Source organism: Anas acuta, chromosome 10 (assembly GCF_963932015.1).
Source record: "Anas acuta chromosome 10, bAnaAcu1.1, whole genome shotgun sequence".
Taxonomy (NCBI): domain Eukaryota; kingdom Metazoa; phylum Chordata; class Aves; order Anseriformes; family Anatidae; genus Anas; species Anas acuta.
Window position 1 is genome coordinate 18,644,784 of NC_088988.1, and position 23,044 is coordinate 18,667,827.

Sequence of the window (23,044 nt, forward strand, 5' to 3'; positions counted from 1 at the left end):
CCCCAGTGGATGCTTCATAGAGCTATGCGGAATTTCTCACAAATATGATCCAACTTGAATATGATTATTTTAAGAGATAAGTACTTTCTTTCCTGTCTTTTCTCTAATTGCATTATTATTATTGTTATTTTTGGACTGGAAAAGCATAAGAAAAGCAGATTTACCTCTTTAAAAAAATATATGAATTAAGGATGTTAGTTGTAGAGTGTTGCAAGGACTTTTTACTATGACTTGAAGGAATATCATCTAATAATTATATTATGTCCATGTGCTTTTTGTATTAATGACATTGCTATGGCTTCCATCATTGTCTTCCCTCAGAAGGATTTAACTCATGTATGAAATTGTCTGAAAAATGATTAGTACATCAGGATTCCATGATGAACTCGTGCAAACACAACATGTTCACCTTAGTGAAATCTCATTAGACGTTGCTTTTACTGCAGAGCCTTGGTAAGTGTCTTTGTCCCATCTTCAGTGAAAGGCCTCCATTGCTCCCAGGTCCTGCACATCAGACTGATACTGTTTCAGCTGCTACTACCACTGTTCTTCTCCACCTGGCAGGCTGACTGTACCCACAAATTTCCTTTCTACCCTTTTTTCTTTAACTGGTACCAACACTGACAACAACAGCTGCCTCCTCCCCTGCACTCCTATCTAGGCTAATGGTGAGGTTTGCTACCTTTGCAATGGACAGGCAAGTTATTATGTAGCCCAAAAACCCAGGCTACCAAAAGCCCAGGTTCTAAGCTCTATTGAGTTCAAAAGTCTTCCTCCGAGGATGCTTCATGAGCTGAATCACAAAGTGTCTATCAGCAACCCTCTGTGGCTGGATGGATATGATGCAGAACCAGCTGTACATGTTTTAGAGATTTCCCTGGGGTAAGGTAACTTAAATGGTGAGTGGAAGAAGAGGAGAAGAAAACAAAAGGCTGCCGCACTATAAGTTTGTTTCCTTCACAATGTGTTACAGTGCAGCTGCTTTAAAGTGTGATTAAAGAAAAGTAATGAGATTTTGAAAGACAACTCAGATGAGTAAAAAACTGATAACACATGAAATACTGTTTAACTCGGGCTAAAACTCAAAATGAATCACCAGTGACATACCAAGTTAAAAGCAGTTAATCTCCAGGCTTATTGAACTTCAACAAAGCAGTTTGAGAAGTACAGAGTGCTGTGCACTGAGGGTCGTCTGCCACTCAGAGTTCATACATTAGTATCTCTAACAGGTATACTTTTCTCAATTGTTCTGACAAATTTATTTTACTCTGGAAAACTGCTTTCCAGTAATTCTTCAATTTTATGTTCAATTTTGTGTTGTGTCAAAATATAGTCTAGTTGCCCTATACAAACCTTATCAACTCACTGGTGCCAGTCTCTCATATCCTCAAGATCAAGACCTTTTCCTTAAGATTTTTGATGTAGCATGAGGTATCAATTGGAAACATCGATCCAGATTGCATCACCAACCTGGAAACTTGAAGAATAGTCTGTGACTTGATTCCACTCTAACTCAGATTAAATGTATGTTGACATAGCCTGGAATGGCTTGCATCTTACTTTGACTATGTTATTTTCTTAAAACTTTGAGTATTGTTTCTGAAGACACGATTAGTCTACTGCTAGTTTTCACTGTTCCAGAATGCTCATCAGGTTCTCATATGCTCACTATTTCAATCTACTTGTGTTTGTTTTTTTTTAAATTCCAGTTTACAAGAAATTGTCACAAGGTCAGTGGCAGATTCACCTGCCAATATCAAAAGAAACAAGATCCGGTTCTTCACATACAGGAGTTAGTCTTGGTAGCATACTGTAAACAGATGATGCAGTGAAATAGTTAATGCAGAAGACAGCAAGGCACAGTCTGGTAGTTCAGTTTGTAATACTTCGATATTTTAGAAGAGAATTTCTTTTTTTTTTTTTAATTCTCTAGTCTTCTGCTATATCTGGACACACAAATGCAGTGTCATCGTATTAGAGATGCATCATTTCAGACAAGTATTTTAATGAGTGAATTAAAGTAAACTAATAGAAAATGAACTCAAGACTATGGAAAAAAAATAAAAAAATCTTTCAAAAAGGTGTAAGCATGAATTCTAAGTGTCCAGCTCCTCTTAGAAGGGTATAAACTGCTATTTTCATCTGTGAACCTTTTCCTTTGGCTTCAGTTAAAGAAAGACATAATTTTGCAAAACAGAATTTACAAAGTTTAAATACAGTTTTCCTTGTTCAGATGCTGAGATTAGATTTCAAATTTTAGGTCATCCTCCAATTCTATTTTTCAAGCATTACAATGATATATGTCAACTTACTGAGGCTGTCATTAAGGAATTAAGTAAATTTTGTAAAATGGGAAGTTCTGGATTGCTCAGTACTTAGAATTCTTCCCCTACCCATGTAAGCTTTCATGCCCATTTTAATAGGACTTATACATGCATTCTGCCTTGAGCACAATGGAGTTTTGCTCATATGATTATGTGAAGGAATAATTTCAGTTCACTGGAGTTCTTTATATGGTAAACTTGTAAAACAGAGAGCAACTGGCAGACACACAAGACTATTTTCATTAATACAATTGTGTTCAAGTTTTTTTGCTAAACAAAACAAACACATGCCCATTCTCCCTCCTCAATTTTTGTTTTTCTTCAAATTAATTCCATTTTATAGAGAGTGGGAGGGGAGACAAAACAAAGAAGTCAGTGTATGCAATCCTCTCTCTTTGGAAGCACATTGAAATTATCTTGCAACTGTAGAGTTTGAATTTCTAAAATACTTTCACGTTATGACTGAGGGAGGTAAGGAAGAAAGAAATTAAAAACATAATTTACATTCCTGTGAAGGAAATTTCTCTTTCATGTTACATATGAATAAGATAAAATGTTTAGCTAAAAAACAGCAATTTATAGCAGTCCCTGGAGACATCAGCTTAATGGACCAGAGGCGCCTCTGAACATATGCAGTCTATCATATCCGATGTATTTTATCCCTGTCTCTCAGAAACTTTATAGCATTTGACTTGTGCTTCTGTGCACATATGTTTTTAAATTAAGACTCAAATAGTAATATCTATAGCTAGAAAGATTGTAAATAATTCATTTGTCCCATTTACATGCACTGAAGGAAGCTGAGGCAGACCACGGACAGAGGTCCATTTTGATAAAACACCATGCACTACTTGAGAGTTATATACAGAATGGTAATATTCCAAAGTAATACCATTCATCCTTAAAAAATATGGGTTAACTTATGTTTCTAACATAACCTGAACAGTCAGCCAGCATAGTCTGGAAAGGAATAATGTTTTCTGGTGTATTGTTTAAGTTTGACATGCAACTTTCAAGCAAGTTCTCATAAACATGAGACTATTGACATTTTAACCTTCTTTATAAGGCTACCAAGGTTGCAATTCTGAGAAGCTGTAGATTATGCAAGAAAATACAATTGGAATATCCAACAGGCCATAAATCACACCTGGAATAAGACAAATTAAGAGAGGTATGAGAAGACAACTTCAAAATTGACTCAAACCCCCTACATCATGTGCAATCTCTGAATTTTACCTTTATTGGCTTTATACTGTAACGAAGATAAAATAAACAAGTTCCTTAATGCAGTGCAACCCACAATCATAGTCAAGCTTAATTTAACCTTGTTGAAAGAGCAACTTTAAAAACCAAACACTTTTTTTCCCCTGAAAAAGACTTATCTGCAATACAGCTCTACAAAAGCTCCATGGAGAATGTAGATGTATATAGAAGTTTCCTTAAAGGAAATTAGTAACTACTAATTTCTAACTAGTAACTAGTAATCATTAGGAAATGATTTTTTATGTGCTGATCTGTTAATTAAGAATTATAATTGTTTTTCTGCATATTAAATGCACAAGAAATTGTGTGTTAAATGGTCATTTATCATTGGAATTGACAGTTCTGTTAAGTACCATCTTCGTATTAAGAATTTTCCTGTAATCATGCTGGGAAAAATATTTCTTAAACACTTAAGGCTTATGTACTGCTTGTTAGTAACTGTACATATTAGAAGCAAATTATTTTATAAAAAACTTGAAAGAGTGGGTATACTTGGACATTTTTAATTGAGCATGCATTATAAGTAGGGCTTGCTTTCTTCTATTACCCTGTTTTGTATGCAGTCTGTGTTTGAAAATAGAGACTCCAGTGTGATTCAGCAGCTTTTTTTTTTCTTCCAACTGCTTCTCTAGCCATATTAAAATGTCTAATGGGATAGAAAACAAACAGAAGAAAAGGCCTATTTCTTAAAGGAACTGCATTCTTCTGTAAGATATATTTTTGTGAAGTTAATGCCAATCATAAAATATAATGATGCTAACTCAGTATGTCAAGACATTTTATTACTCATGTTCTTGTTATTTACTAAGGCTTTGTCTAACATGGACCAGTTAGGGCTGTGAACTATTGCATGACTAGGAAGCACAAAAGGCACTTTGCACCATCCTGTTGTTCTAGTGCACTCAAGAACACCTACCTTCAAGATTCCAGTCTGAATGTATGCAGTAAATACCTAGCAAAGTAAAGAAAGTGTTGCATAAACTTTAATCACCATTATCTGTGCTGACAAGGTCTCAGGTTCTGAATATTTTCATGACCACAGATTACCTCAGCAGAGTTTAAAAGAGATACAATGGGAAAAATAAATCAAAAGAACTATAATTAGCCACATCATCACAACCCTATTTTGGGTTGTGCAAGTGTATAGGTAAGCAGTTTTTGTCAGCACAGCTACGGTAGTCACAAATTATACTACAGATGCCATCATTGTGTTTGTAAAGGCTTGTAACGGACACATAGTCAGACCTTCCAGCTTCTCAACAATCCTTTTTTGGCAGTCACTCTGACATTAAAAGCTTCATCTTTGACGATTCAGATTTCAGCTTTACTGCCATGCATTAAATATGTTATTTTTTTTTCTCCCTGTGCAAATTCTCCAACAATGAAGGCTGTAAATGAAAAAGTAATTGCAACAAAATGATTTTAGAAAGTCTACTTTCACAAAAACAAACAAACAAACAACCCACACTATATACTAAAAGCAATTTCATCCTTTAAGGATAATGTGCTCCAAACAGTAAAAGCAATAAGAATGCCAGTCTTTGCACATCAAATAAGCAGCTCAACGGAATTCAAGTCTACTGTTACTGACAAAAACAATTTACACTAAATCATCTTCCATTTAATTTATGCCAGCCACAAACTTTTTTGATTGCAATCAACATACATGCTACATCAATTCAACTCAGATGCATTCTTTGTTTTTTGTTCAGCTTTCTAGCTGTTCTGATAGAATGCCTTCAAAGAACTTGAATAAGACAATTATAAATTGTGCTAAATGTCCTTTTCCTCAGTACTTACATCTCTGTCTAATCTATACAGCTTTCGTTACAGATAGAAGAGGAGCAGTGATCACGTTAAAGTACAAAAGTTGTATTCACAAAGGCAAGAAAATTTATAATTAAGGTTGAAGCTTTCTATTCATTCCGTTTTCCCTAGATACTACAGTTTCCAGAGCCTAAAAAATTACCCACCATCTGAAGACTCAAATTGCGTCACAAGACTCAGAGACTGAGAACAATCTCAGTCTGGATTCCTTATTCTCAGAACTGTACTTGAAACGCTATCAATAGTAGTTGCTCATGTGACACTAAGATTTGCTTTACAGTGAACCATTTTCCTATTCACAGCATCCAAAATAGCCTTCTGCACAAATAACAGCTTTAAATTCTCACTTCTAAGACAAGTTTCTAGATGCTAGGTAACACCTTTACCTCAAAAATAACTACCCAAGAATCTTGAACATACACTATCTGCAAATGCAAGTTATGATTAATGTGCAGTTTAGCTGAAGTATTATTATAAGAAGATGTTTCAAATTAACAACAATAATTCAGTAATCTGCACGTGAAGGATTATATAATTTAATATGCATCACAGAACATATGAAGAAAGTTGATTTTAAAGCATATTTTTTACATTTTTTCAGTGAGACAGCTAAAAAATTTTATTTGAACTACTGACATTAAGGGGATATTATCCATACCAACTGTCAAGGAGAAAGTCATCAATATTCACAAGTGAAATAATCAATTTCAGCACTTCACAGAATCACAGAATTTCTAGGTTGGAAGAGACCTCAAGATCATCGAGTCCAACCTCTAACCTAACACTAACAGTCCCCACTAAACCATATCCCTAAGCTCTCCATCTAAACGTCTTTTGAAGACTTCCAGGGATGGTGACTCCACCACCTCCCTGGGCAGCCTGTTCCAATGCCTCACAACCCTTTCAGTAAAGAAGTTCTTCCTAACATCTATTGAATTATTCTAAATGATAATAACAGATGGAACCTGTTTAAAAGAACTACCCTTAAGTTTTATTCAAGGGTTAAGTGTACTACTCACATAGTTTGGAGAAAAAGTCAGGTTCAAGACATCCAAAAAACAAATATGAGAGAATGACTATAATAAATTAAATGATAAAGATAACCTTCCTGAAATATCCTGAACAAAGATATTCCATTCCTTTCAAGACTGTCCAGAAATAGAAACTAGCTTCCTAAAATACATCAAAGCTGAGACTATTCTGATGAACTGATTTAGGTCTTTTTAACAACTTCTAGATAATTAATCCAAAGTGGCAGCCAAAGGAAGACAACAGCCATGAAATACCAATATCAAGAGAGAGCTTGTATGAAAATAAAGGGGGGAAATGTTTCATCTGTTAGTCTATCTGGATTTATTTTTTTTTTTTTTTTTTAATATTTTTATTTATTTATTTTTATTTAAACACAACATCTCATGGGTACCAGAGATCCAGTTTTTATTCTTAGTCAAGACTAACAAGCTAAACACTAGTGCAGTTCCGTAAGCACAAGCTTCCTGATCAAAACTATTTTCCATCCAGGGAAACTGACAGTGAGTGGAGGTCTTTGGAAGATGACACAGTTCACAACAATTTTACCTATCCATTATTAAGCCCAGCAGATGCATCAAACGTTTTCAAAAAGTACTCTACCACACATTTGCTTTCAATAAATAAATAAATAAATAAAAAAAAGTTTATGTAAGTTACGTTTAACCACACTTAAACAATGTCTATATAGGAAATCAGTCTTAAATACAAAGTAAAAGCACACTTCCACTCTTTTTCTGAAGTTCAAAAGCAGTTTTACATTTTAATTATATGTTTTCCTCAAGGTGTCATTATAGAACCATTAAAAACCTCTCCATGGCTAAATTATAAGGAAGATTAATTATAGTATTGCTTTTCCAATTATTAAGTATAAATATTCCAAACTGCATTTGTACATATGACATTTTATCATGAGGAAGAAAAGTTTTTTTGAGGAAAGAGTACCAAGATATTAATGAAATAATCCATGAATAAAGGACACCTACCTTCTCTTCCATTGCATATTTCCCCAAAGAAAACCCAGTCTAAGAACAGAAACTCTTTGCTAAAAGTAATACTTAAAAATAGTTTCAAATTGTATCCAGCAAATAACAATACATCTGTGTCACATTTTTCCCCCCTTCTACAGGCAACAACTTTCCATTCTTATTTTTAGTCACTAATGTTTTCTTCAGAACCACTTTGTTTTGCTGACAAGTGTGTCCCCTCCCCTAATGGAAAAATGTGTAATCTATTGTTCATTCAAGCCATTCTGTTTCTAACAATGACGAAGTACCTACTTTATGTCATGCTCTACTGTGTGACTAATGAGAACATAACATTTGAGCTGTACATTTGTATTCTTAGAAGCCTCAAATTAGCACCATTTTTAATATAACAATAATCTTATTAGCATAACTTCTCTGCTTTTGAATAATAACGTGCTCAAATAAATTTAAATGGTTTAAGTTATAGACTTCGTAGACCATAAAAACTATTAAAGAGATCAACCTAGTCCATTCTTGATCCAAAATTACAGCACGTTAGAGTCACCCTTACTATGGTTTGAATACTGTCCTTAATAAGCTAACCTAATGATTTCTAATTTGCTCTTTCCCATTACTTTGTAGTTTTGTGACCTCCATATTACTCTGTCACAATAATTAATTTTGTATACATGGCAGCTGACAGTAAAGAACTACATAGATATTTTTCATTTAGGGAAGTTTGTTGAAGGCACTCACAAATGGGCCATGACTGCAGGCAGCCCCCCAGCCTGTGAACCACCCTGTCTCTAGCTGTCTATCTTCTTCACTTAGCACCCACCTTCTACCTCCACAGGGACCTTCTTCCTCATCTGAGGGGTGGGCAGTATTCTCCTCAGAAGACTTGCAGGAACTCCTCGTTCTCTTCTAAACCAGGAGCTCCTAAAGAAGGAGACTGAAATAAGGCCACCCTAAACCGCTGTGATGTTCCTATACCTGAGGAAAAGCATGTTCCTCTCCCAAATTTTTCCTGAAGCAGCCCCTAAAAAGTCACCACAGCCCTGAAAAGGGGGAAACAGTAAACAGCTGACACAAGGGGGTAAGGAAAACAGGACCTTTTCATACCACTTCCTCAGGACAGTAGCAGCACTACAGTGCACTACAGTGGAGGAGGAAGTACGAGGGCAGCTTCCCTCCACCACAGCCTCCCTCCCTGCCCCACTGTCTTTCTCCTCAGCCGACAGCAGCCATGAGGGCAACTCTTCACCTGAGGCAGGCATAGCATGGAGGGTTTCTATTTCCCCCTCAGTGCAACCACCCAGGTTCCATCCCAAAGAGGGGGGCTGCTAGAAGCGTCAGCACAGCTCAGCACTGGCCACAGGCACCAAGCCCTTCCAGGTATTTTCTTCGGCTTTGCTGAAGCAACATTTCTCAAAATGGAGGGTGGCCCACATGAGACCCTGCTGCGTCTCACACTTTCCCACCCACCTCAGGTGGGGCCCCATGAGAGCCACACTAATTCCCTTTAGTCTGCTCTTTCTTGTAAAGAATATCTTGCTGCTATATTTCTTCTAAAATAAACATAGTAATAGATCTGGTGGGCTTTTTATTCTCCTTGGGTTGTGGTTTGGTCTTATGTTGCTCCACAAAGCAAGCAAGAGGTCTGGAGCTTGCTTCATCCACAGCAGCTGTTTCTGCTTGCTCAACTGAAACAGGTGAAATGACTTGGAAAGAGTAGCATTAAAGAAATACGTTAGAGGATCTGTATATAAAAGTGCTGATCTTTTGTTTGTCTGATGTCAGCCAGGCAGATGACCACAGAAGTAACCAATTATGTATGTAAGGGGCCGTTTACATTTTGACTGAATAGGATATATATGCAAATGAAGTTTTTTGAACTTTGGGGACAGCTAGTAATGGAAAAGTCTAAAACTGAAAACTGATGTAGCAGAAAAATGGACTTGAGCTTCCTGAATAAATCTGAACAAGTTTTACCAGGGCTGCTACAGGCTGCTTCCCTGCAGGCTGCTTGTGCTGTGATCCCCATCTGGGCACAGGACAACAGCACCAGCTGCACTTTCCACCCACCTGAGGCCCTGCCTTGCCTCTGCTGACATGCAGGTGTAGGAGGCCATGGCCTGTTCTCCCACGTGACTGGTGACAGGACGAGGGGGAATGGGCTTAAGTTGAGCCAGGGGAGTTTTAGGTTAGATGTTAGGAAGAATTTCTTTACTGAAAGGGTTGTTAGACACTGGAACAGGCTGCCCAGGGAAGTGGTGGAGTCACCATCCCTGGAAGTCTTTAAAAGACGTTTAGATGTAGAGCTTAGGGATATGGTTTAGTGGGGACTGTTAGTGTTAGGTCAGAGGTTGGACTCGATGATCTTGAGGTCTCTTCCAACCTAGAAATTCTGTGATTCTGTGACTAGTCTCCTTCCTATTCTCCTGCAGTTTGCAGCACTAAGCCCATCTGCAAAGTTATTTTCTAGTTTCTCAGGCATTCAGACCCTACCAATCTCCTGCTACCCACCCACATGGGCAGCCCCTCATGCAGTCTATCTCGTCAGTTTGCCTGAGCCAGTATCCTCCACTTCCAAGCATGTTCATTTTCCCTAAGCCCCAGCTTCTGCCTGAGTTGTGGAGATTCCCTAGGTACAGTTCTTGTATTCTCATTACTATGTACATACGTGGTATTTTACTTGTCCTGATGATAAGATGATTTTTTTTTTAGATGTATAAATATGTAAATCTCAGTAGATAGCTTGCAGAAGGTGTTTTACAGAAAACTGTAGAAATTGACGGCGATATTCTAGCTGCAATAAAATGAAAGCTATTTCTGCTAGTAATAGAAAAGAGGTTTGTTTGTCTAGCATTGCAACAACTACTGCTTCATTTAGCTTGAATAATTCTAGCAACAACATAACCTCATGAGTAGTTAAAAATCTTGACTTTTCCCCCTTCTTATAAGTTAAGCAAAAGTTTTGTGCTGACAAAATCATAAAAGTTAACAAAATGCAACATTTTGTAAAATTTAAAATTATTTAAATATGCTGTTTATTTATATATTCCTTCTGATCAAGACTTGGTGAATGTACTTTCCTTCAATTACAAAAAGACTGTACATGCCCTTCATTATTATAAAATCACTGAAGAGAGAAAAACTAACCTATGTCTCCTGGATGCTAGAGCAAAGTGACTTTATTTTTAATATACTTTCACTTGTCAGATTATTCCTTCTAACAGACTGGTTGGAAAAAATCATTATGGGACACCAGTGCTGTTCATGAGTAACCATTAAGTAGCGTGCACATATCTCATAGTCATATAACAGTCTGCAGTTATGCAAAACAAATGTATTGACTACATGAGTGTAGTGGGTTTACATGGCAAGGTTTTGGTAGCAGGGGACCATAGTGGTGGCTTCTGTGAGAAGAATGTAGAAGCTGTCCCACTGCTGACCAGAGCCGAGCCAATAAGTGATGTTGTTTGCACCTCTGTGAGAGCATATTTAAGACAGGGAAAATTATGCTTTCCTCCAATTATACTTTATGTAATTTTTATTCATACAGCAAGGAAAAATACAAAGAATATTCTAGGTTTTATTCTTAAGTCCTTGTAATAGTAGTATTTGGAGATTCCAATTACTACAAGAACATAAGGTAAACTGCAAGTGAAGATCACGAATTTAGAAATATTGATTCTTTAACAAATACAGGGAAAAATCTAATTCCCTCACGTATAAGTACTACTTTGCTTCAGCTAGTATCTTCAACTTAGTAGAAATAAATGTGGTCTGTGGCAACGTTTGAAGCAAACATACACTTTGATTCATTTATGGTAAGGGGCAAACGTTGAAGAAGAGCATCCTTCAAAGTAAATAGCTTTTCCTTCCACAGTATTAGTAATTTATTTCTTTGTCCAGAATAATTTTAGTGGAGAAAAAAAATAAAGAAATTAACAAACAAAAACTAGTATCTTTTCCATACGCAGGTCATTAACTTTTACTTACAATTTCATTTATTCTTACCTTGTTGCTATTCTAGACTCCTTATACTCTGACCTTTCTTCTGACTTTTTTTTTTTTTTCAAAATCATGTATTTTAAAAAGGCATAAAGCTTCTTCTGACAATTCTTGGACGAATGCTTTTTCACAAAAGGGAATTGAATGAGTTCCAAAATGTGGGCTGTGAATTTGGTTTTTGCTTAGGTGAGCAGTTGTAGTAGTGGAAAGTGCTATTGGCTCTCTAGGCTAGAAAATTGAAGAGTGCTCGTTCTGAATTTGCTAAACTTCAAATCTCTAATTCATGTGAGGAAGCCTTCATTATGTTTTCCCAGGGTGATTCAAGTCATTTGGATAAAAAGTATGCCTGCTGTGCTTTAGATTACGTTGGAGGAACTCTTCAATTGAGAAAGAGGTTTTAAATTCAAGACCTACCTCTCACAGCCTGTGATGCATGTCTCAACTTAAGATAATGAAACCAACCTGTTCTAGACAAATTCCATTTAAATAATTAGCAATTCAAAGTTGAGAAAGTTATTTCAGGCTATAAAGTCCATACAACTCTCACATCAACCATTTGTGAATATTTACAGCAAAAATAATATTATTTGATGGTACTAACCAGATAGCCTAGGAAGAATTCATCTGTATATAGTTCTGCAATAGTATTTTGAAGAGTCTGACTGAAATGTTTAGGACTAAAGAAAATATTTTGTATGTGGTAGTCAGATTATATATAAACGGCAATACAACAGTTGTAACTGGAATCTTTAAAGAAAAATATGTGTTCTCTAGAACAGACAAGTAATGAGGTAAGTATTCTAACGTACTTGTGCATGCTGATACTATGAAAACCAATCTGTGAGGTAACTGAAGGATGAGTTTTGTTTGCTTACCTGTAAGCAGTCTAGTTTTCCACTTGAGCAATCTCAATAGAGTAACTGCCTTTAGGAATTAGACATGGAAATTCAGTATGACCTGGAAGGAAAGCAGTAATATTTTGTCTCCAGAATGTGGACTTAATCCTAAACACGCTTGAGTGACAGCATATGCTAACACCCTGAAGAACTCGATTTGATATGGATATTTCCCTACCCTCCTTAGCCTTCTTGATAGACAAGATTTTTATATATATTAAATGGAGAGGTTGACAATACAGATTGTATAAATAGCTCAGATAATGAATACAGATTTTAAAAGAAAATAATAAAACACAGTTCTAAAAAGAGCTGTAGTGGCTGTAGAATTATTATGTAGAATGTAAGCTAGTAAAATTTTTTAAAATTACTGTAATTTTCTTTCAAGTCTATTCACAGCACTTTTCTATTTTGTGGGAATATTTTGTTCTTTCTCCAAGACAGAATGCTTATTCCATTCCTCTTATTTCCATTGTTGCTCTTAGTCGTATTTCTATGATGAATGCCAGTTTTTACAACCGTACCTGTAAGTGCTTGACTTAGAGACACAAAGAAGTTGCAGGTGGAAAATGAGCTTTAGACAAAACAAAAACACTGAAGTTAAAGATTAAATCTGACAAGGTTTGATGTGCAGCTCAAATTGGTGGTGGATGGGAAATGGAGAAGGTGTTTCTAGTTTGCTTTTAGTTCTCACTGCTCTGACCTGTTGTTAGTAAACAACAGATTACATTAATCTTCTTTATGTTATGCCTGCTATGATAATTGGTGAGTGATCTCCCTGACCTAAGTTCTGTGTAGTTCAAAAGGATCATATTTTTTGGTGCCTTGAAGTTGTGATCATGAATCCCAAAAGAACTTACTGAAGCACTCCTAGTTTGCGGAAGTTAGACCTGAATATCTTGTGGAGACATTTAAGCAAAAGACAAGGCCATGTAAGAATGATTCTGATCATTCCAGGAGGGCTGGGAAGGCTTCCCATGATACCCTAATCAATGGGAATTCTTGTTTTTGGAGACTGAATGTTCTGAATTGTTGTTTATTTCCTCCATGTCGACTTTCCAGTGCCAGATTGACTAGTTATAGACTAGCAATTAAACCACTTGAGGCAATTGCATCCATATGGCAATATTTACCTGGCTTATTTATTGGCTGTTCCTGATACAATGTAGTGTCTCTGAGTAGCAAACTTGTCAGATGTGCCATACGTATATAGAGCTGCGTCTTTTGCTATGTCAGCCCTCCATATAGCTTGTGATCCTATTAAAAAATAAATAAATAAATATTCTAAATATTAAGAAAATGTTGGGCTTATATAAGACTGTGCCAAGGTAATTATGGCAATTACTTGGCAATTATGCATAGAAGACTTAGTATAATCTCATTAAACATAATTGTTATGTTCTTATATTGAAAATATGCTGTTAAGAGACTGTCCTCTGTATTTCCTACAATGTCCATTGTTGTCACTTCCTAAAGAGTAGCTGCAGAAGAGTAAGCTCTTCTTGGAGGTCTCTTCTAACTTAGGTGATTCTGTTCCTTACTGAAAGCGTTGTTAGGCATTGGAATGGGCTGCCCAGGGAAGTGGTTGAGTTTTAAAGACCTCCCTGGAGGTTTTTAGTGGAGGGCTTGTTAATGTTAGGTCAGAGGTTGGACTAGGTGATCTTGGAAGTCTCTTCCAACCTAGATGATTCTGTGAAGTTTTCATGAAAGCTATGGATTTGAGTGCAAGCCACAGCTCTTCAAATAAGTGCAGGTACAGAAAAGAAACAAGCAGGTATTTATTTGGCTGATGTTTCTTTTGTCTCTTTGACCAGGAGATGTGGAGATGTTTTTCTAAAATCCTTCACAAATTGTTAAGAAACAGCTAGAATTAGTGTTGTAGAGAAAATTAAGTAATAAAAACAAGAGAGAGAATGCAGTCACTTCAGGAAGGCTGTTAGCTCCCTAGGTTTGGTGGCTTCTGCTAGCAGTATGTTATTGCTAGTGGAGTGCCACGAGAAGGTTAACAAAGCTATCATCATCTGTGTTGTAGTTATCTTTTTGCTAATGTTTGATGAGCCGTTTTTTTGCTGCTGTTGGGGGGGGGGGAGGGACAGAGGGGAGGACACATTGAGGGAGTATACTGTATATTTTTCCTCTTATCTTCTTGTAGATGATCCATGATGATATTTAATTTTAAAATATTCCATCCCCTCAGTATGTAAATTGCATTTTGGCACCTGCAGCTTTTCCAGGACTAATTTTGGAGCTTTATTTCCTGATGCTTTAATTAATCTTGGGTGAGCTATAAATGTCACTACATATTTTAACAGCATCTCTGCTGTTGGGGAGTGAAAGAATTGAAGGAATTTCTTCAACTAAGGAATAGTTTCCTTTTCCATTTCAGTTTACCATGTATAGATATATATTATATATATAAATGCAGTAGCCTGAAACTACTTCAGTGATTTTAGTTGGGTTCCACGTGCATAAACCCCGTTTCTCTTGCATACGATCACTCACTGTTTTGTTTGTTCTACAAATTGAGATGCAAGGCACTCAAATGATACAAGTTTGTTCAAACTCTATATCCTCTCACTGCTAGTTATAATACCTTCAGGCTGGAGTTCACTTTCTGGAATTGCTGTAACCTCTATTTTGTCCTGTCACATTCAGAACAATTCCTGGCCTGAGTACTGCATATAAAATGATTTTTAACCTTGTTTCCCCTCTGGCTATGTAATACCAGAGTTAGGATAACTAAAGGAACAATGCCTAATAATGAGCTGCTCTTTTATTATTATTATTATTTATTTATAGTGAAAATTAAGTACAGGTCTCACTGGTAATGCTTCCCAGTCATTTTGTTAAAGACATTTGATCCCTTTCTATTGTAACTTAAGCTTTCAAATTCTATGTAGTATGCTTTTTAAACTTTTCATATGCAGAATCCATGAAATATATTTTCCTCTGGATTGGTATAGTAAAGATGTTAATATGTGATCTACTGATGATCAATAAGTTTTTAAGTAGTTGGAGGTATGCATTGTCCTTCTAAGAAAAAGAAAAACAAATGCAAACAAATTTACTTTTTTCATGTTTTATTTGAATAAAAGCTTTTTACAAGAGAACAAACCTACATTAAACAAACAAAAAAAATCTTTGGCTGTCTGGAAGCATATTAATATTAATGGTGCCTTTCCCTTCAGATACTTTTTGAGATTTGTATGCTAGCTCTAGGGGCCTCTCTGCAATGAGTTCTCTCAAAATCTATAGCGTCTGTATTGTGGGCAGAAAATGTCAATTTTCCTTTGTGAGCATACATGCACAGGGTTTTGCTTTAGACTCAGAGGAAGAAAAGTTGCCTTAACTGTAGGATATTGGTAATAAATGTCCCAATTTAAGAACTTTCATAGTGAGGGGTAGGTGTGGTACAGTAAAAGGAAGATCGAATTAATCTTTTAAGAATTATTCTTTCAACTTAAAGGATTGTTTTGGATTTCAGCTGGGCTATTTCCATTCATCTAGTATGTTTCTTGACTGCTCATTTTACTTTTCAAAGCTGGAAAAATAAGGGAGAAAATAAAACAGTGGCTTTTAAAAGAAGCTCTGTAAAAAGATCTCACTGTGATGTATTTAAAAGAGAATCAGATGATTTTTAGCACCCCTCTTCAAGTCCTCTACATTCAGATGTGACAGGTATGCAACATCTCCAAGGAAAAGTACTTGAAGCTCATTTTGGTCATAAAAAAAACCTCCCTCATTAACTCCAAATTTTACTGACAGACCCATTGTGTATATAGAGTAAGTCAGACATCATGCTAATGCTACTAGTAGAGTAGTTGAATTGCTATATCAAGACATCATTAAGTTATGCTTATGTGTATATAAGAATTTTTAGCTGTGTCATGAAGTCTAATAATGTAATTTGTTTATTTGTCACACAGTCTAAATATTTGATTTCTTTACTTTGAAGTAATAGTATTCGGAACACAAAAGTAAAATTGTGAAACAAACGTGTGAGGAAATGTTCCTTTTCTAGCACATAACATTTATCATTTAAACATTCCTGCACTATAATCTGAAATGGTTTTGTGACCTTTAGTTTTAGCTTTTCTGATCAGTCATGCACCTAAATTTTATCCATAGTAGTATCATGATGTTTTACTGTCCCTTATCACCTTGATGAGTTTTGTCAAGTGAGGATTGTGTGTTAAGGTGAGACAGCAGTATGAAGGCAGAGTGTAAGTGCTACGTTGGAGAGTGGTAATTAGATTGAAAGTTCTTCTGAAAAACTCAACATTCAGTGGGTCTGTTGTGCCGTTTCTCAAAGTGACACCAAAGTAATAATCGGCAGACTTTAAAACTACTCTTTTTTTTTTTTGGGGGGGGGGGGGGAATCTTCCCAATGCCTGAGAGAAATGATGAAATTACTTGATACGAAAATGCATGCATCATATGAAATTGCTGCAATGAGAACTGTCTAAGAAGTTACCTAAAAATTCTACTCAATGGTTGGTGCCAAACTGGGTGGCTTTAAAGGAAAGATATTTATGGTTTCAGGTTGCTCAATGTCTCCACTTTGATTTTTGGACTGGAAATAAGATAACTTGATAAACACCAGAATGCAGAGATGTATGAAAAGGAATAATAATCTGAAATCTATCTTATGATTGAAGATGTAACTTGTGGTTCTAGAAAAGTATCACAGATCATTTCTTTCACACCTGAATAGAACCACTGAGACATAATTCATATGCAGTATCATCTAGTGTAGTGTGTAGTAGAGTAGGACTTAAAAAAAATCCTAACAAGAGGTGGGATGAGCACAGTGGACAGGTCAATGTACTAAGAGTCAGTGCATTGGTGACAGGGAAGGAGTCTGAATGTGAGTGTTTCTAGTATGTTACTGTGTACTACACTTATATTTTCCCAGCTGATACTAGAATCTTGTGTTGACGTAGTGGAGTATGATATCTATTGGGATTGATAAAATTTGATAAAATTACCATAGATTAGTGTTTTACCAGCTGAATATATTGCTGTCAGTTCCGATCATGTTGTATGTCTTAGATCAGGGACCATTTATGAGATTCTAATGGGATTATAAACTTTGCCATTCTTATAAACCATGCCTGCCATATAATATGGGATTGCAGTTACTGCTAGGGAGAAAAATAACATTAGGAAAAGGCCTTATTGCAAATGTTAGAGGCAAATGCTCGCCTTTTTTAAATAATCCTTTATTCCAGCTCTTCTTTCCTGGTTTTAAACTGAAGGCCAAGTTCAACTGGGGAATTGAGAATTTGGCTTGAAGTTTTTCCCTTTTCTATTGCCATTGTCACCTAAATAGTTTTCTGTTTGGTTGCTTTATTCTATTCTATCTTTATTCTATTCTGTATCAGCCATTTACTGACACTCTGTCATGAAAACAAATACTAGTTTAAGGTAAAATTAAGAAAGGTTTGTGCTTTCATGTCATAGATAGCAATGGGGTTCTGACCACATATGGAAGCGGCATAAGACCAACTCAACCACTAGCCAAAGATGCCAGAAGTAGTTTGCTGTTTTATGTAAGCAGTGATTTGTCAGGAGGTTCCCAGATTGTTACATGTTATGGGTTGATATCAAAACATATTCTAGAACTGAATATTTTAATGTCCATATTCAGCAGATCTGAGTGCTTAAACAGTTCATCGAAGTCTTCTAGTATATTCTACCAAACAATCAGTTGGTTTGAGCCTTTTTAGGTATAACAAAGGAGTTCTGGAGGACATTGCCATGCAAAAACTATTTTAGCATCAAATATTTCAATAGCAAGAGGAGCCCAAAGGAATGAGATGTAAGATTTCTTTTGATGCAGTGAGGCTAGGAGTCAGACAATGTTTTATGGCTCACATAAGAATGAGAAAAACATGACAGCAACTAAACATGAAGAGCTGATCTCTGTTGACTGACTTCAATTTTAGATGAAGCATAGTGAGATACATCATTGAGCCATATTACAAAAGAATAAATGGATGGCCAAGCCATTAAACTTTTATCACATACATGAAATCAAAAGTAGTATTGTTTCTCACTTTGTTTCTCATTCCAAGTCCCACAAAGTTAGTTACATTGACACATTCAGAATGTCAAACATATTTTTAAATAACAATGATTTGGGCCAATGTGTCTGAGAATTACCAAAAAAAAAAAAAAAAAAAAGATGATCACTTGCAGTTTTTTTAAAAAATAGTATGCTTTATTACTCAAATTACTTAATTTTTTAAGTGTTATTCCAGTTCCCCCCATACTGGTTGTCATTCCTATGTTCCTTTTTCTAACGCTTATTTCCCATTAAAGCCTGTTTTCCTTTCTTTGATGCTTTTCTCTTAATTTTTATCTTACGTCATGAAGGTTACCCTGAGCAATTGAATTTCTCACTTGTCTACTTTTAAGGCAGTGGTTTAGAACACAGTGTTGTCATCCAGAGACATCTTTCTCTTCCCTTCCCTTGGCTGCTACACTTCATCAGTTGTTCTGACATAAATACCTATATAACAAGGCAGTGAACTAAATCGGGCAACAGGTCAAGGTTGAAGCTAAGGTGGCAGTTTCTCAGATGGCTGATCCAACCCAACTGGCTTAAGGCAGTGCTACAAGAAGGGTGTATGTCATTGTGAGCATACTTGCATGCACCCACATGCTTCTCTTCGTTGTGACTATTCAGCTGCATGCTGCGTATTCAGCCTTATGCTAGACCTAGTGGAGAATGTTGGACCCTTCCCTGAATCAGTAGTTACGGATTTTTTTGCTGGACTAAACTGGTGTGTGGAGAGTTGAAAATGCTGTGACCTAACAAGAGATAAAAAAGGGGTACCGCATAGTACAGTGGGGTGGGATTTCCCTGTTTCACAGGGCATGAGCTACTATGCTGCTTGCTGAGTTTTCTGGAACCTCACAGTTTTGATGAGGTGTCAAAAATTGTCTAAACTGAAATGGCTGTTTGCCACCAGGAAGAATAGTACTGCCTCCTATTTGGATTGGTTTTAGCATTTATCATCATGAGCTAATTCATACAATTAAATCAGCTGAAATTTGCCCACCAGAATCTTAAAGAAATGTAATGAATCTATGAAGAAATATCTTGTTGAACTTGTTGAAATATCTCGTTGAAGTGTTTTGTGTCACTGCAGCATAAGACAAGAACTTTTACCAAGTTCACAGATGACAACTCAGGTTCTGTCAAGGCAGGTTGGATTGTGTCAGTCTCACTCTGTTTCATAACAGGCCATGAGCAATGAAAGCTGACATTATGCTGCAGATGAGAAATAAAATCGAAGATTTCCTCAAACCTGGAACAGAATGAACACAAATTCTCACAAAGCAATTTGATACTCAAATCGATGCAGAGAAGACTCTTAAACAGAAGTAGCTCTGCTGATATAGTTAGAACTGATTTTCTGCTCTATTCAATGAAAGTGATTCTGCACCAGTGGTGCTAGAGAGTTTCTTTTCACCTCTATGTCTTTACGGTAGTCTTTTCGATACACACATTTTGGTTAGGAGTAGATTTTAAAACAATGATCCGCAAGGAGGATTGTATGAGTTTCTTGTGTTTCTGGATAGTATTTTCAGGATTTTGCCTTAGGAGGAGAGGGGATGAGCCTGTAATTCCAAGGCACCTTCTTTTTCTTTGTCCTAGTACTTGAAAGGCTTTGTGTACAGATGTCTGTTGAGAGAGGAGTGTCCAGAAGGCAGATTTGCCTAAGAACAGATGAGAAAGGAAAAGAATGAAAAGTGAATGTATCAAATGGATCCAGTAAAGTCCCAATTGAATGAGATGGCATAAGCTTTTTCTCACTCTTTCTTCTTTGAACCCTTAATTGATCCCTCTGATTCACCTTTATGTGGAATTCTTTCCTGGAGGTACAAGGACAGTCTCCTTTCAAGGTTAATTCGGGACTTAGTGAGAAAGAGACAGGGCAGCTTGAGGCAGCAGTCGTAATTAGTCTCAGAAGGAAAGCAGAAGTGCAACTGCAAGGAAAAGTGTTCCCAAGTCTGCAATGTGCTTAAAGCTCTGCATTACGCGGAAGACTTTGGCCATATTGCAAATGTGGCACTCATATTCATTTTCAGAGTAAGCAGGAATGTGTGTATGTGCCTATGTGGGGCAGTCATGGCAGCCCCCTCTTTCCTACCTTTTCCCCTCTCCTCTTCGGCAGTCTGGGGCTTTGTTGTACATTGCATCAAAACAATATAAGGCATTTTTTGGTAAATAAATTATCTTAGTGTAAGCCAAGTAAGCCCGTTTACAATGTGTAACAAATTGAGTCAGCCGTAATGGGTGCTGTAAATTACAGATCACAAAGATGGGTTGCTTCTGAAAATGTGCTCTTTCTATGTTTAAAACTGTAATTTGACAGTTGCAGTTTAATATGCAACATAACAGGTGCTACAGTTTGGGTCATTTTCAGTCTCTGCCATCACATGTAGGCAGTGATGGAGGTTGAGACATGGTTCAGTGCTGCAGCATGTTAATTGTTTTGTCTTTTGCTTTAATCTACTCCATGTTGCTATTCTTTATCAAGCTGCACATTCCAGCTTTCTTCCTTTATATTCTTAAGAAGCTTTTTAAATTAAGTTTTTGGTCCATGAGAGGTCAAACCCACATGTTTATAGATTTGAATTATTACTGTCTTTTACAGTGGTCGTTTCAAACATGGATACTATCTCTGTCAGTCTTCAGGAATTTTCTCTCACCATACCAAGCTATTAAAAGTGTCTGATTAAAAGAGAATAGAGACTGTGTAACAAAAATGTAGCATGCTTCTGCACACAATGCATTGTTTACTTTGTACCATTTTTCCCCATTTATGTCTTCCCTTGTCCCCCTTCCTTTCCTTTTTGTCCCCCACTTTTGAGAACTAGCCCATTCCTCTGGTATCGAGTCTTCACTTGATTTTAGCAACTATATGTAACAAATAGCATGGAGAGAATGAAGGTTTAATAATGGAAGGAGGTTCTGAAGTTTTTCTTCTGAAATCTAAGAAAAACATCACTGAATGTATGGTGGTCTTCATTTATAGGGGTTTGTCTCTTTAGGTTCATTTGGTTCAGTGTGGCATGTTTTTTTCTCATTCACATATCTGCTCACAATATGTATATTTTCATTCATTTATTGTTATGCCCAATGGCTAATGAAAAATACTCCTACACTTTTTTATTTTGTGCTAATACATATTTCAATCTCCATTATTACTTCCCCTGTAATGATGCAAAACCTGATGTGTTTCCTACCTCTGTTTCAGGTATCTTAATTCTCACAAACTTATTTGCCCACACAGAAGAATGGATAAATCAATGTGTAACCAAACAGTTAATTCAGGCTACTTAAATATTTGGATTGTTAACTGGTGTTGGTAAAACAGGTAGCCACTTCTGGCTCTGTGCAATGTCCTTGTCAGTGCCTAAAATAAAAAGTTCATTTATACCCTTTATCTGCATGTCACTGTGTCTCTTCCATGCACCAATACTTTAAAAAGCGCTTTTTTTTTTTTTTTTTGTTTTGTTTAAAGCAAAAAATGCTTTTCAATTTACGTATGAAATATACTAGCATATGTGTTCCCCATAGATTTTTTAAAGTCTTCTATTGGATACTCAGTTGCGCTTCCAGTGAAGACAACAAGCTTAAATAATGATGTTTTTCATAGTAACACCAAAACATCAATTCTCAGTGGAATTCACTGAGAATATGCATAACTATAACTTCCTATTTTTGTACAGTAAACTAACTGTTGTAGAAATGTCACAAAGCAAATTGGAGAAGAAGAAGTAGGATATTAAAATAAAACTATAAAGGTAAATGTTATCTCACTTACCTCCATAGAACAGGGATGTTTAAATGCATGTAGTACTTGCTTAAAGTACCTGTGTTAATGCAGTAATAGCCTTAGCAACCCAAATCAAGGAAGAATATTGTAAGATAAGGGGAAAAAAATAGGATTGAGATAACCTCAGATTAGAGTTCTTTCATGGAGAGTTGGGTTCAATTGTGCTGTTTTGCTCTTGTGTTTGAAAGACATAAAATCATTAAGCACATCATATGGTTTTTCCATCAATGTCATACTTTCTGTTCTGAAATCTTAACAGTTTGCCATCAGGTTCCCAAAGTTTGGGAACAGACTAAGATATAGCTTTCAGAAGTGGTGTGTGTCTTTGAAAATGATTCTGTTGTAACAGATATCCAAGAGCAGCATTTAGACATGAGATGGAAGAAGATGAGCTTACTGAAGGCAGACTTCAGTACTAAATGGACTCAAATTCCTTAAGTATCATGGATGAGGAAAATCTTTTCAGGATGATTGCACCTCATCTACTATAGTGCGTACGAGTACCTAATGGAATCTGCATAATACACTAGTGACCAAAATCACAGCACAGCACTAGTGTAAGGGTTTACCTCGCATACTGGAAAGAAAGCAATGAAATATATATATAAAAAATCAGAATCCCTTTTAAACCCAACCTCTTCCCTGCCCTTCTCCCCCCACCTCTTTTTCCCATTATCAGAGAAAGACAAAACCCATGAATGAATAAATCTGTATAGGAGAAAATTGAAACCTTCAAGGATAACCAGAGTATTTTTGGATATAATATGTCAAATGTGACATTGAGGATAGATTTGTTGTTCTGCAAAGTATATTTTACTACAGGAAGTGCTGCTATTGCTTCCGTTTAAAGGGTAAATACTTCCAGG

The 23,044-nt window shown here is 36.3% G+C and overlaps 1 long non-coding RNA gene across 2 annotated transcripts in view; it reads right to left on the reverse strand.

The window, feature by feature from the left end:
• Positions 1-9,046, reverse strand: part of LOC137862185 (uncharacterized) — a 29,501-nt gene extending 20,455 nt beyond the window's left edge. For both annotated transcript variants that reach the window (XR_011100078.1, XR_011100079.1), the window contains exons 1-2: positions 8,897-9,046; positions 8,250-8,350 (exon numbers count right to left, since the gene is read on the reverse strand). This is a non-coding gene — a long non-coding RNA (uncharacterized lncRNA). The remainder of the gene's footprint in view (positions 1-8,249; positions 8,351-8,896) is intronic.
• Positions 9,047-23,044: the final 13,998 nt, after the last annotated feature.